Raw genomic sequence first — 14,633 nt, 5'->3', positions numbered from 1 at the left:
TTAAGCAGCATAAGGGAATTATTTTGTTTGTAGGTTTCATCTTGAGTACAGCTACAGGCTTCTCCCTCCCGTGCACTCTACTGTAACATGCTGGAATGCTCAGTATTGATACCTAACCTCTTAGGCGCCCACTCCATTGGCATGTTACATCACCAACGAGCCCAGAAAAGGTTATACGCATATCTGTACCATAGAAGGTCTTCAATAAGCCAAAAAAAGTGTACAGATGTGAATCTTTTAACTATGTTAATAGCAGAAAGTAGTACATAATACCATTCAGTATTTTGATACACAGGGAAACTGAAATATTGGAATGTGGTTGTTATCGCCCGCCTTGAGGTAGCGGAGGCGAACTGGATGTCTTCTCCTTCAGCCAAGACGCGGAAGATTTGTGATGATATTACGGTGGAGTTGGACCTCCTAGACTTTGATCAGGCGGAAAAAGCTTTGTGCTGGGCCCAACATAAATATTTCTCATCTGCTAATAAACCCGGTGCGATGTTGACCTGGAGATTGAATTCCACCAGTCGCCTCCACAAACCCTTTGGATTACGCTTGGCAAATGGAGATCTCTCATTTGACCCCAAAAGAATTGTGGACACCTTCGCTATCTTTCTCTCTTCTCTCTACTCCCATCCCATCTCTTTTTCTTTCGACAAAGCTGATACTTTTTTCGGGACCTTGACCTTCCGTCTTTGCCGTCTTCAGCCCAAGACACCCTGAACGCCCCTGTGACTGTTCTGGAAGCTTTACAGGCCATTAAGTCTGCCCATGTGTGGAAAGCCCCGGCCCCGGATGGATTCTTGGGCCTTTACTATCGCAAATTCTCCACTATCTTGGCTCCTTTTTTGGCTGCCTATTTTAACGACATGCGTGATGGCAATAGGCCTTCCCCTGATGCTCTTCGGGCCCATATTTCAATACCGAAATCGAATGATGCTGATGACCCACAGGTGTTTCGTCCTATCTCCCTCCTCAACGAGGACATGAAACTGCTGGGTAAGATTCTAAGCTCACGTGTCAATAGATATCTTCGTGCACTGATTCATAGAAACCAGGTTGGTTTTGTTCCAGGTCGTCAAGCCACATATAATGTCCGTAACGTGGTACACCTTGTCTCTCTTATGAATCGCTGCAACATTCCAGGGTTTCTCCTTTCAGTAGACATTTACAAAGCGTTCAATACCCTTTCATAGGATTATCTGAGTTACGTTCTGGGCCGCTGGGGCTTTGGGTACTCGTTTCTGACTTGGATTTCGGCGTTATATTTGGCCCAAGAGGTTTTGGTCCGGTATACAGGCTTCTCCTCTACTTCTTTTCCCATAGCTAGGGGCACCCGTCAGGGCTGTCCTCTTTCCCCCACCCTCTTTATTTTGACCCTTGAACCCTTATCGGGGATTCCATACGCGGGCACATCATACAAGGTGAATGTTTTTGCAGATGACGCTTTGCTGACGCTGACTAATCCGATAGTGACGCATCCGAATCTTCATCTGTTATTGTCCCAGTTTGTGGAATTCTCCGGTTTGCAGGTTAACCTCCATAAAATGATTGCTTTAAATGTCTCCTTGCCGGAATCTACAGTCACCCTCTTCCAGTCTTCCTTGCCATACTGCTGGACTTCCTCTTCCCTCACTTACCTTGGAATACAGCTGACCTCTTCTTATTCCTCTCTTTTTGCTGCTAATTATTATCCTCTTTTGCAGACAGTCAACTCCCTATTGTGCTCTTGGCAGTTTCCCACTTTATCCTGGATAGGACGGATCAATCTCGTCAAGATGACGATACTCCCTGAAGTTGCTTTACTTTTTTAGAACACTTCCGGTTCAAGTCACCCCGTTTTTTCTTTGCTCCCTACTTCCGGTTCAGGTCCCCCCATTTTTTCTTGGCCTTTATTTGGGCTGACAAGCTCCCTAGAGTGGCTCGCACCTCCCTATATGCCCATCGTCTGTGAGGAGGCCTGGGAGTTCCAAACATTGCTAAATATTACTTAGCAGCCCAAATTTCTCAGTTAACGTTGTTGCATGCTACTTCAGACATCTCACTTTGGGTGTTGTTGGAGATTCCTGACTGCGCTGCAGTCCTGATTTTGCCTCTTCTCAGGCTGCCTTCTGCTCTCCGCCGAGCTCCACTCAGCCCATTGCTGTCCCATAGTCTTCGGGTCAGGGACTCGATCTGTCTCTAGGCCAGCTTGATGTCCTCCTTCCTTCCTCTTCTGCTTTTGATTTCTCAACCTCTATTTCCCCCAGGACTGGCGCAACCTCAGACGTTTTCTTGGTGGCCTGCACAAGGTTATTCTCAGGTTTGTCATTTTCTGCATTCCCGTATATTCCTTCATGGTCCTCTATCCACTAAAGTCCATAATGCCCCCCTGATGAAATGGTACCATTATGTACAGTTTAGACATTGGATTTCCTCTCTTAGTCGTGGTTCTGTCTTTCCTTTTTAGAAGACGCAGTTCGAACATATATGTCAACATTCTCCTGGAGCCAGGGGTACTTTTTCTATACTTTATTCCCATCTTCTGTCGACACACTTCCCTAGTCCTCATCCCTACGATTTGAAATGGGAACTCGACTTTAATGAACAATTGGACCTGGAGGTTTGGAGCAGAGGTTGGCCAAATGTTCTTTTAATACTACCATAATGGAAGAGGCATAAAAGGTTCTTTTAAGATGGTAATGGGTCACTGCGAGGATCGCTCATGCGAACCCTTCTTGTGGCGATCGTTGTTTCAGAGGCTGCAGAATCCGTGAAGATGAACTTCATATATGGTGGACATGTCCACGTTTGGTGGTCTTTTGGTCCAGAGTATACGGTCTCTTGTCAACCCTTTTTCATTCGACCTTCCGTAGAGACCCTCGCCATGCACTCCTTCACTGCCTGCTTCCTGGTCTCCTATCCCACCATCAGAAATTAGCCACCTATCTTTTTATAGTGGCTAAAAGTGTTAATGCCCGGGCCTGGAAAAAAACAACTGTCCAGATTGTGGAGGTGAAAATAATCCTGACCACCCTTATGATCAATGAAAAAATGTCAAGCATGCTGAATGACTCTCATTCTCGGTTCCTGAAATTTTGGGACCCCTGGTGGTCTGACGTTCACTCTTCACTTCCGGGATACAGTCTAGGTTTCCATTGACCTAGGAGGGGGGCCCCCACGCTCAGGCCATCTCGGCACCTTGTCTTTCTCTGATCTTTCTTTTTTTCCCCTTTTCTAGCCTTTTTCAGGCTTTTTCCCTCTTTGTCTCTAACTGAAGTTTTCTCCCTCCAACTTTTGTGTATTTTGTACTCCATGTTGTTATAGCCTCCATCATGACCCCCTTCACATGTGCTTTTGTTCAAGCTTATCCCGCTCTAATTGGGGTGTGCTCTCCCTTTTTTGTTTTTTTATTTACATTTTTTCCTTTTTTCTTGTATCTATTATTTTTTGTTGCATATCAGTTATCCAGTTGCTGATGGTACTGACTGTTGCTTTTTTGCATATTGATCCCCTGTGAGGGACCTATTCTTCTTGTGACTTATTGTACCCCATTGCCTTTTTACTGCAACTATCCAAATTTCATACCTAAGAAGTAGCTAAATTTTAGAAATTAGTTCTAATGTGACTGAAATGCATTAGTAAGTCAGATGAAATGGTATGAAGTACCTTGAGTTATTGGAGTTTGATGAAATAGAAGCACTCATGACTAATGACCACATTTGCACCTACCGTGTTCTCAGTCATAGATTTCAGGTTCTAAACAGAAATGTTTTACAGGAACCTAATATAGAGAATGTTCTGAATAAATGTCTGTTCATGATTTATTACCTTATGCACAGTGAGTAATGTCTATTTGGGACAAGCTCTTGGCAAGACAGGATAAATGTCTTTTAGTTACCTATGAGAAGATTCATCAGAAAAAATATTTTGCTTTAATAGCCCTTATGCTTTTATATATTAAATATCCATTATCGTCTGCACGCTAGTGGAAATTTCAGACAAGGTTGAAAGTGAGAGTGCATGGAGTGACTGCTGAAATGAGAAAAGAAGCAAAGAGCAAAAAAAGAGGCACACATTCAGATCTGCCTTCTCCGTGAATATTTCAGTAACAGTATGATGTTGCAGTTGTAGACCCTATCAGAGTTCAGGCATGTGCCAGGAGGTGATGCAGTGAATATTTGAACACATAATTACTTATAAAATGTGTGGCATTCTGCTAACTAACCATATTATGTTATGGACACTGATATGATCAATGACCAGTTGCACAAGAATGGAAATGACTTTACAGTTGGACGGCTGACCATTTAAAAATATGTGAAAACTTTTTTTGTCCTTTAACTGTGCTCAAAATAACTATTAGTCAAAACAGATTTTTTTTTAATAGATCCCTGAAAGGCAGCTGTAGACATAGATGCAAAAATATATACAGTATTTTTAAAAAACAATTCAGTTATTAGTAGTAAAACTGACTCAGCAACACGGGTAGAAAAATGCACACATTGCCTATTCATAGTAGGACAATGCTATATCCCATCAGCATTTGAATCTGTGCTCCCACACTACTAGTATATACAGTACTTAGCTCTTCTGCAACAGATTGGGCACAAAATAACTTTTTGGAATTACTGATTCGTCAGAAAACATCTGTTATATGCTGTGAGGTCTCTATTAATGCGCGTCTAAATAAACAGTTGGGGGCACTCTTTAAGGCTCACCCCTGAGATTATCTTTTATATATATATATATATATATATATATATATATATATATATATATATACAGTTGTGTTCAAAATAATAGCAGTGTGTTGAAAAAAGTAAATAAAGCTCAAAATCCTTCTAATAGCTTTTATTTCCATACACACAAATGCATTGGGAACACTACACATTCTATTCCAAATCAAAACAAAGAAAAATATATCAAATTTGTGTTGTTCCTCTAAAAAAATTGAAGAAAAGTGAATATTAGACTGTTCAAAAAAATAGCAGTGTTTGTATTCTTCTTTACAAACTCAAACATTCACTTTATAAACTGAAAAATGTTTGAAGATTTTGCTTTCCTTTGAATCACCTAATGAATATTTAGTTGTATAAGCACTGTTTCTGAGAACTGCTGTACATTTGTTGCATGGAGTCAACCAACTTCTGGCACCTGTGAACAGCTATTCCAGCCCAGGATGATTGGACTACATTCCACAGTTCTTCTCTATTTCTTGGTTTTGCCTCAGAAACTGCATTTTTGATGTCACCCCACACGTTTTCTATTGGATTAAGATCCGGGGATTGGGCTGGCCACTCCATAATGTCAATCTTGTTGGTCTGGAACCAAGATGTTGCAGGTTTACTGGTGTGTTTGGGGTCGTTGTCTTGTTGGAACCCATTTCAAGGGCATTTTCTCTTCAGCTTAAGGCAGCATGACCTCTTCAAGTATTCTGATGTATTCAAACTGATCCATGATCCCTGGTATGCGATAAATAGGCCCAACACCGTAGTATGAGAAACATCCCCATATCATGATGCTTGCGCAACCATGCTTCACTGTCTTCACAGTGTGCTGTGGCTTGAATTCAGTGTTTGGGGGTCGTCTGACAAACTGTCTCCGGCCACTAGACCCAAAAAGAACAATCTTACTTTCATCAGTCCACAAAATGTTGCGCCATTTCTCTTTAGGCCAGTCAATGTGCTCTTTGGCAAATTGTAACCTCTTCAGCACATGTCTTTTTTTCAACAGTGGGACTTTGCGGGGGCTTCTTGCAGATAGCTTGGCTTCACATAGGCATCTTCTAATTGTAACAGTACTCACAGGTAACTTTAGACCTTCTTTTATCTTCCTGGAGCTGATTGTTGGCTGAGTCCTTGCCATTTTGACTATTCTTCTATCCATTCGAATGGTAGTTTTTTGCTTTCTTCCAGGTCTTTCAGGTTTTGGTTGCCATTTTAAAGCATTTGCGATCATTTTAGCTGAGCAGCCTATCATTTTCTGCACTTGTTTATATGTTTTCCCCTCTCCAATCAACTTTTTAATCAAGGTACGCTGTTCTTCTGAACAATGTCTGGAACGACCTATTTTCCTCAGAATTTCATAGAGAAATGCACTGTAACCAGTATGTACAACATTTGCTGCCTTCCTTCCTTAAATAAGGGCAATAATTGCCACCTGTTTTTCAAAGAATGAATGACCTCACTAATAGCACTCCACACTGCTACAGTCAGGTCCATAAATATTGGGACATCAACACAATTCTAACATTTTTGGCTCTATACACCACCACAATAGATTTGAAATGAAACGAACAAGATGTGCTTTAAGTGCAGACTGTCAGCTTTAATTTGAGGGTATTTACATCCAAATCAGGTGAACTATGTAGGAATTACAACAGTTTGCATATGTGCCTCCCACTTGTTAAGGGACCAAAAATAATGGGACAGAATAATATTCATGAATCAAACTTTCACTTTTTAATACTTGGTTGCAAATCCTTTGCAGTCAATTACAGCCTGAAGTCTGGAATGCATAGACATCACCAGACGCGGGGTTTCATCCCTGGTGATGCTCTGCCAGGCCTCTACTGCAACTGTCTTCAGTTCCTGCTTGTTCTTGGGGCATTTTCCCTTCAGTTTTGTCTTCAGCAAGTGAAATGCATGCTCAATCGGATTCAGGTCGGGTGATTGACTTGGCCATTGCATAACATTCCACTTCTTTCCCTTAAAAAACTCTTTGGTTGCTTTTGCAGTATGTTTTGGGTCATTGTCCATCTGCACTGTGAAGCGGCGTCCAATGAGTTCTGAAGCATTTGGCTGAGTATGAGCAGATAATATTGCCCGAAACACTTCAGATTTCATCCTGCTGCTTTTGTCAGCAGTCACATCATCAATAAATACAAGAGAAGCAGTTCCATTGGCAGCCATACATGCCCACGCCATGACACTACCACCACCATGCTTCACTGATGAGGTGGTATGCTTAGGATCATGAGCAGTTCCTTTCCTTCTCCATACTCTTCTCTTCCCATCACTCTTGTACAAGTTGATCTTGGTCTCATCTGTCCTTAGGATGTTGTTCCAGAACTGTGAAGGCTTTTTTAGATGTCGTTTGGCAAACTCTAATCTGGCCTTCCTGTTTGTGAGGCTCACCAATGGTTTACATCTTGTGGTGAACCCTCTGTATTCATCTGGTGAAGTCTTCTCTTGATTGTTGACTTTGACATACATACACCTACCTCCTGGAGAGCGTTCTTGATCTGGCCAACTGTTTTGAAGGGTGTTTTCTTCACCAGGGAAAGAATTCTTTGGTCATCCACCACAGTTGTTTTCCGTGGTATTCCAGGTCTTTTGGTGTTGCTGAGCTCACCGGTGTGTTCCTTCTTTTTAAGAATGTTCCAAACAGTTGTTTTGGCCACGCCTAATGTTTTTGCTATCTCTCTGATGGGTTTGTTTTGTTTTTTTCAGTCTAATGATGGCTTGCTTCACTGATAGTGACAGCTCTTTGGATCTCATCTTGAGAGTTGACAGCAACAGATTCCAAATGCAAATAGCACACTTGAAATTAACTCTGGACCTTTTATCTGCTCATTGTAATTGGGAAAATGAGGGACTAACACACACCTGGCCATGGAAAAGCTGAGAAACCAATTGTCCCATTACTTTTGGTCCCTTAACAAGCGGGAGGCACATATGCAAACTGTTGTAATTCCTACACCGTTCACCTGATTTGGATGTAAATACCCTCAAATTAAAGCTGACAGTCTGCAGTTAAAGCACATCTTGTTTGTTTCATTTCAAATCCATTGTGGTGGTGTACAGAGCCAAAAATGTTAGAATCGATGTCCCAATATTTATGGACCTGACTGTATTATTTTGAACATGCCCCTTTCAATTAGTGATTCAATTACACAGAATCAGCAGCATGCATGTCATGACTGTTGGGTCTGTTGGATTTCTATTGCTCTACTACACCTGCTAGTAAATTATTTGCCATGTAGACATATAATTTCTACCAACAACAGTGATTGATCAGGTTAGTGATGTCTGACTGCTATTATTTTGAACACAACTGTGTGTATATATATATATATATATATATATATATATATATATATATATATATATATTTATATACAGTGAAGGAATTAAGTATTTGATCCCCTGCTGATTTTGAATGTTTGCCCACTCACAAAGAAATTATCAGTCTAAAAATCGAATGGTAGGTGTATTGTAACACTGAGAGACAGAATAGCAACAAAAAACTCAAAAGAAATGCATGTCTAACAAATTATGCACTGATTTGCATGTTCATGAGGGAAATAAGTATTTGATCCGCTTCACAAAACATGACATAGTACTTGGTAGCAAATCCCTTGTTGGCAATCACAGAGGTCAGACGTTTCCTGTAGTTAGCCACCAGGTTTGCACACATCTCAGGAGGAATTTTGGCCTACTCCTCTTGGCAGATCCTCTCCAAGTCATTAAGATTTGGTGGCTGACGTTGGGCAAGTCAACTTTCAGCTCCCTCCACAGATTTTCATTTTCGATTAAGGTCTGGAGACTGGCTAGGCCACTCCAGGACCTTAATGTGCTTCTTCTTGAGCCACTCCTTTGTTGCCTTGGCTGTGTTTTGGGTCATTGTCATGCTGGAACACTCATCCACGACCCATTTTCAATGCCCTGGCTGAGGGAAGAAGGTTCTCACCCAAGATTTGATGGTACATTTCCCCGTCCATCGTCCCTTTGATGTGGTGCAGTTGTCCTGTCCCCTTAGCAGAAAACACCCCCAAAAGCAGAATATTTCCTCCACCATGTTTGACAGTTGAGATGGTGTTCTTGGGGTCATAGGCAGCATTCCTCCTCCAAAAACGACAAGTTGAGTTGATGCCAAAGAGCACGATTTTGATCTCATCTTACCACAACACTTTCAACCAGTCCTCCTCTGCATCATTCAGATGATCAGTTGCAAACTTCAGACGGGCCTGGACATGGGCTTTCTTGAGCAGAGGGACCTTGTGGGCACTGCAGGATTTCAATCCTTGTCGGCGTAGTGTGTTACCAATTGTTTTCTTGGTGACTGTGGTCCCAGCTACCTGGAGATCATTGACAAGATCCTTACGTGTAGTTCTGGGATGATTCCTCACTGTTCTCATGATCATTGACACTCCACGAGGTGAGATCTTGCATGGTGCAGCAGACCTACAGAGACTGACAGTTGTTTTGTGTTTCTTCCATTTGTGAATGATTACACCAACTGTTGTCACCTTCTCACCAAGCTGCTTGGCGATAGTTTTGTAGCCCAGTCCAGCCTTGTGTAGGTCTACAATCTTGTCCCTGACATCCTTGGACAGCTATTTGGTCTTTGCCACGGTGGAGAGTTTGGAATCTGATTGTTTGATTGCTTCTGTGGACAGGTGTCTTTTACACAGGTAACAAAATGAGATTAGCAGCACTCCCTTTAAGAGAATGCATCTAATCTCAGCTTGTTACCTGTAGGAAAGACACCTGGTAGCCAGAAATCCTGCTGAATGATAGGGGATCAAATACTTATTTCCCACATGAACATGCAAATCAGTGCATAATTTGTTAGACATGCATTCCTTTTGAATTTTTTGTTGCTATTCTGTTTGTCAGTGTTACAATACACCTACCATTCAATTTTTAGACTGATAATTTCTTTGTGAGTGGGCAAACATTCAAAATCAGCAGTGGATCAAATACTTATATCCTTCACTGTATATACAGTACTCAACATAAATGAGTACACTCCTTTTCAAAAGGTAAGATTTTAATCAATATCTCAATGAACACAAAAACAATTTCCAAAGTTTTGACACAACTGAGTTTAATAAAACATTTGTTTAGGTCATTACATGAAAGTAAGGTTAATATAATATAACTTAGATTACAAAATCTTCAGTTTTACTCAAATTAATTGATGTAAAAATAAATACACCCCACAACAAAAACTACTACATCTAGTATTTTGTATGATCTCCATGATTTGTAAGGACAGCACCAAGTCTAGGCATGGAATGAACAAGTTGGCAACATATTGCAACATCAATCTTTTTCCTTTCTTCAAGAACGACCTCTTTTAGAGCCTGGATGCTGGGTGGAGAGTGATACTCCAACTTTTCTCTTCAGAATTCCTCATAGGTGTTCCATTGGGTTCAGATCAGGAGACATACTTGGCCACTGAATCACTTTCACCCTGGTTTTCTTCAGAAATGCAACAGTGTCCTTAGATGTGATTTGGATTATTGTCATGTTGGAAAAGTGCACAACGACCAAGGTGACGGAGTGATGGCAGCATCTTCTCTTTCAACATAGAGCAGTACATCTGTGAATTTATGATACCATCAATGAAATGCAGCCTCCCGACAATGGGAGCACTCATGTAGCCCCACGGAAGGACATAGCCACCACCATGTTTCACTGTAGGCACCATGCATTTTTCTTTGTACTCCTCACCTTTGCAACGCCATACATGTTTGACGCCATCAGTTCCAAAAACATTTACCTTGGTCTCATTACTCTAGAGTACAGCATCCCAGTAGTTTTCATGGGCCCTGACAAATTCTATGTGGGCTTTTTTGTGTATTGGCTTTAGGAGAGGCTTTCTTCGTGGATGACACTCATGCATGCCATTCCTCTGCATAGTGTCACGGGAAACAATCATGCAGTTTGGCTTTCTACTTCTTTAGCTAACTGCAATGAGCTTGCATGGCAATTTTCTTCAAACCTTCTCATCAGAAGACGCTTCTGTCAAGGTGATAACTTGCGTGCATGGCCTGGACGTGAATGGACTGTGAGATGGTTGCTTTTCCATTTTTGTAAAATTTTTGTAGCAGTTTTGCTACACTATTCTGACTGATAAGTATAGCTTTGCTGCTCTTCTTTTAGCCTTCACCTTTCTTGTGTAAAGAAATTATTTTCTTTCTCAGGCCTTGTGCCATTTCTCTTCAATGAGGTGCCATTGCTGACAGCATGAAATGGGGAGGGGTTTTCTTTGTTAAGTAATGCCTTTTTATAATCAACTGTCTACTGAACACATGTTTAAAGGATCACCTTTGGGAACATATTCCACCCGTTTTTAGGGTGGAACATGTAGCATGCTCCTATAGCTGCAGCCACCACCTGCCGCCCCCTCCTCCCTCTGACAGATAGCACAGGGAGAAGTCCAGATTTCCATGAATGGATGAACTACAAGTCCCAACAGCCTTAGTGGCTGTTGGCTTTTAGTATTCAATGAACTATCACGGTGCTGTGGAGCACTGTGGTAGTTCATTGAAGCTTCCTGTCAGAGTATCTGCTTGCTCGTACATCCCGTACGGCAATCAGGTATTCTGACAGGTCTGCAGGAGACCTACATGGCATCAGCAATCTACTGATTGCTGGTGCAATGCTTTCCAGGCTCCTGTAGACAAAAATAATAAATGCACATATTTTTTTTACCTGCAAAAAAATGTGCATTTATTATTTTTGTCTAAAAGGCAAACCTATCCTTTAATGAATAATTAAACTCACCTGTATTTAAATTCTTGCTAATTGGGATTTTGTTGTCTAAAATTTAGCTTTGCTCCTAAGACTTTTATTGGAGTGTGTTAATTTTTGCAACATGGTCTTGAATGAATTTGTTAGGAAAAATACTTTTTTGTGTGTGCAAATTAGCAAATCTTGTTTGTAATTAATGGCCTGCATTTGTGGGAGTATTTTGTAGTATAGTGTCCCATAGAAAATGTTGATTCTGAAAGGGAACTAAAGGTTTTCTGACAAATCTGTTAGGGTGTACTCATTTATGCTGAGCACTATATATACTCTCTTGCCATGGTCTGGTTCTGGCGAACCAGCTGGTGTGTTAATAAGTAAGTAAAATTTTAGCTCACAATTAAGCAAGCTGTGCCAGATACAGAATAATAGTATTTTGCCATTAGGTTGGACTATACTTGAAGATATTTGAATTTTTAGGCACACAGGCCAAACCTCAGATGATGATAACAAAACAACACACACAATGACTTCCCTATTGTGGCTTAAAAGTGGTTGCAAATCCCTGAAATGACAAAATGAACAAAGTGTATCCTTATATAGTGTGCACCTGCTTCCGTCTCTAGCACTAATTGTGGTTTCTGGCTACTTCCTCCTCTATTTGCATGGGTCATTTCTGACAGTTTTCCCCTACAGCAGACAATCCTGGCAAATGGCCCTGCCCCCCTCCAGTACACAGTAGGTGATTGACAGCCTCAATTGTGCATATTTCCCTGTGAAAATGTGTAGAGGGGGGTGTGTCCATTCCCTCCACTCAGGAGACATATTATACTCAGCTGTCTGCTCTGTGCTGTGCGTGACCTCAGGTCCCCGCCCCCTTCCTGTCGGAAACTCAGAATTATCCTTTGATTTGTCTACTATAGAGGGCTCGTGAGGAAAGAGGGCTAACGATAAACAGGTACAGCTTATGTAGGAGGATTTGCTTCATATCTGTGTATCACCTGAGGCTAGTCACTTCAGTGGGCTTATGTAAGGGGTTATGATCACTTTAGCATCATTCTATACAAGTTTATTTTTTCTGCATCAGCAGAGATGTATATATTTCTAGATGAAAAAATCTAACTCATCTGAGAGTGAGCAGGTTTGAGGTTGATTTCCATGGTGATATCATCATTCACACTCCATACACAAAGACAATACTTCTTGATTACTCTGGAAATGTTTTTGTGCAGAATTCTCTGTCTATGTACTGATGGCTAGCTTAAAGTGGACCCTCTCTCAAATAGTTTTTTGCTGCTTGTGACCCTGTTTTGCATTGTGTCTATTAAAGTCACTTTGCGGTAAAGCAAGGAAGCATAAAAACCTCTGTTGTGCTTTATGGACTTTACTAAACAAATGCTGTGCGCACACAAACTGTATACAATTTTAGAAAAAACATGCACGATCTACAGAGTATTACAAAATATGCATATAATATACACATGCCCAAGCTCTATCCTTCAAAGCAAATTACAACAGACAATGTATGCAATAATTGTACTAAACAGCTACTTAATTTGGGTTTTCCTGGTGATGGAGTCTTTTTACTGCTCTTTCCTTCTCTGAGTCCTCCAGATCTACTAGTGCGACACGTTTGTCTTCAGTACATGGTTGTCTAAGTCCTCCTCTTTGTCTCTGGACAAGCTGCAATGTTCTTTTTGGCAAGTAAGCTATGTCCCTGGCAGTCTGTATAACATATAAACATAGATGAATGGAATATTCCAGATGAAAGCCCATTGTCCTCCAGGCCATAAGGAAACATTCAGATGACAGTCCACTCCAATTGAACTTTCTTCAGGAAATCACTAAAGTCATAGCAACACAGACCCCAGCAGGGAGATTGCAATATGTGGTGACATCAATGGTTTTGCTATGAGCTTCCAGGTGTATTTAATTTTCCTCTGTAGAAAACCTGCAAATTGACATCAACACCATACATTTCTCCATAGAAATGTATACAAATTCCTCTCAAAGGGTGAAACCAGAAAATACAGCTCACGGTATATAGGAGAAAATAACTGTAATTATACTTTTTGTGCTGTAACCCTTTTGTATTTATTAGTTAAAAAAAAAATATATATATATATACTATATTGCCAAAAGTATTGGGACGCCTGACTTTACACGCACATGAACTTTAATGGCATCCCAGTCTTAGTCCGTAGAGTTCAATATTGAGTTGACCCACCCTTTGCAGCTATAACAGCTTCAACTCTTCTGGGAAGGTTGTCCACAAGGTTTAGGAGGGTGTCTATGGGAATGTTTGACCATTCTTCCAGTAGCGCATTTATGAGGTCAGGTACTGATGTCGAACGAGAAGTCCTGGCTCGCAGTCTCTGCTCTAATTCATCCCAAAGGTATTCTATTGGGTTGATATTGGGACTCTGTGCAGGCCAGTCAAGTTTCTCCACCCCAAACTCGCTCATCCATGTCGTTATGGACCTTGCTTTGTGCACTGGTGAGCAGTCATGTTGGAACAGAAAGGGGCCTTCCTCTAACTGTTCCCACAAAGCTAGGAGAATGAAATTGTCCAAAACTAAGGGGCCAAGCCCAACCCCTGAAAAACAACCCCACACCATAGTCCCCTCTCCACCAAAGTTTACACTTGGCACAATGCAGTCAGCAAAGTACCGTTCTCTTGGCAACTGTCAAACCCAGACACATCCATCGGATTGCCAGACAGAGAAGCATAATTTATCATTCCAGAAAACACATCTCCACTGCTCTAGATTCCAGTGGCGCCGTGCTTTACACCACTGCATCTGCCACTTTGCATTGCACTTGGTAATGTAAGGCTGGGATGCAGCTGCTCGGCCAAGGAAACCCATTCCATGATGTTCTCTAACCACTGTTGTGCTAATCTGAAGGCCACATGAAGTTTGGAGATCTTTTGCTATTGACTCTGCAGACAGTTGGTGACTTCTGCACACTGGGCACTTCAGCATGTGCTGACCCCGCTCTGTCATTTTATGTGGCCTACCTTTTCGTGGCTGTGTTGCTGTTGTTCCCAGTTGCTTCCACTTTGTTATAATACCACTAACAGCTGACCTTGGAATATTTAGTAGCAAGGAAATTTCACGGATGGACTTATTGCACAGGTGGCAACCTATTACGGTACCACGCTTGAATTCACTG

At 41.4% G+C, this 14,633-nt stretch overlaps 1 protein-coding gene across 1 annotated transcript in view; it reads left to right on the top strand.

Moving 5' to 3' along the window:
• The window catches only part of LOC149474119 (voltage-gated delayed rectifier potassium channel KCNH8-like), a 625,264-nt gene that overhangs the window by 381,766 nt on the left and 228,865 nt on the right, over positions 1-14,633 (top strand). The gene's annotated exons all lie outside the window — the stretch shown is intronic.

The sequence above is a fragment of the Staurois parvus genome, unplaced genomic scaffold, assembly GCF_062004578.1.
Source record: "Staurois parvus isolate SC_StPar_1 unplaced genomic scaffold, SC_StPar_1.0 ptg000011l, whole genome shotgun sequence".
Lineage (NCBI taxonomy): Eukaryota > Metazoa > Chordata > Amphibia > Anura > Ranidae > Staurois > Staurois parvus.
This window is presented reverse-complemented; position numbering and strand designations above follow the sequence as displayed.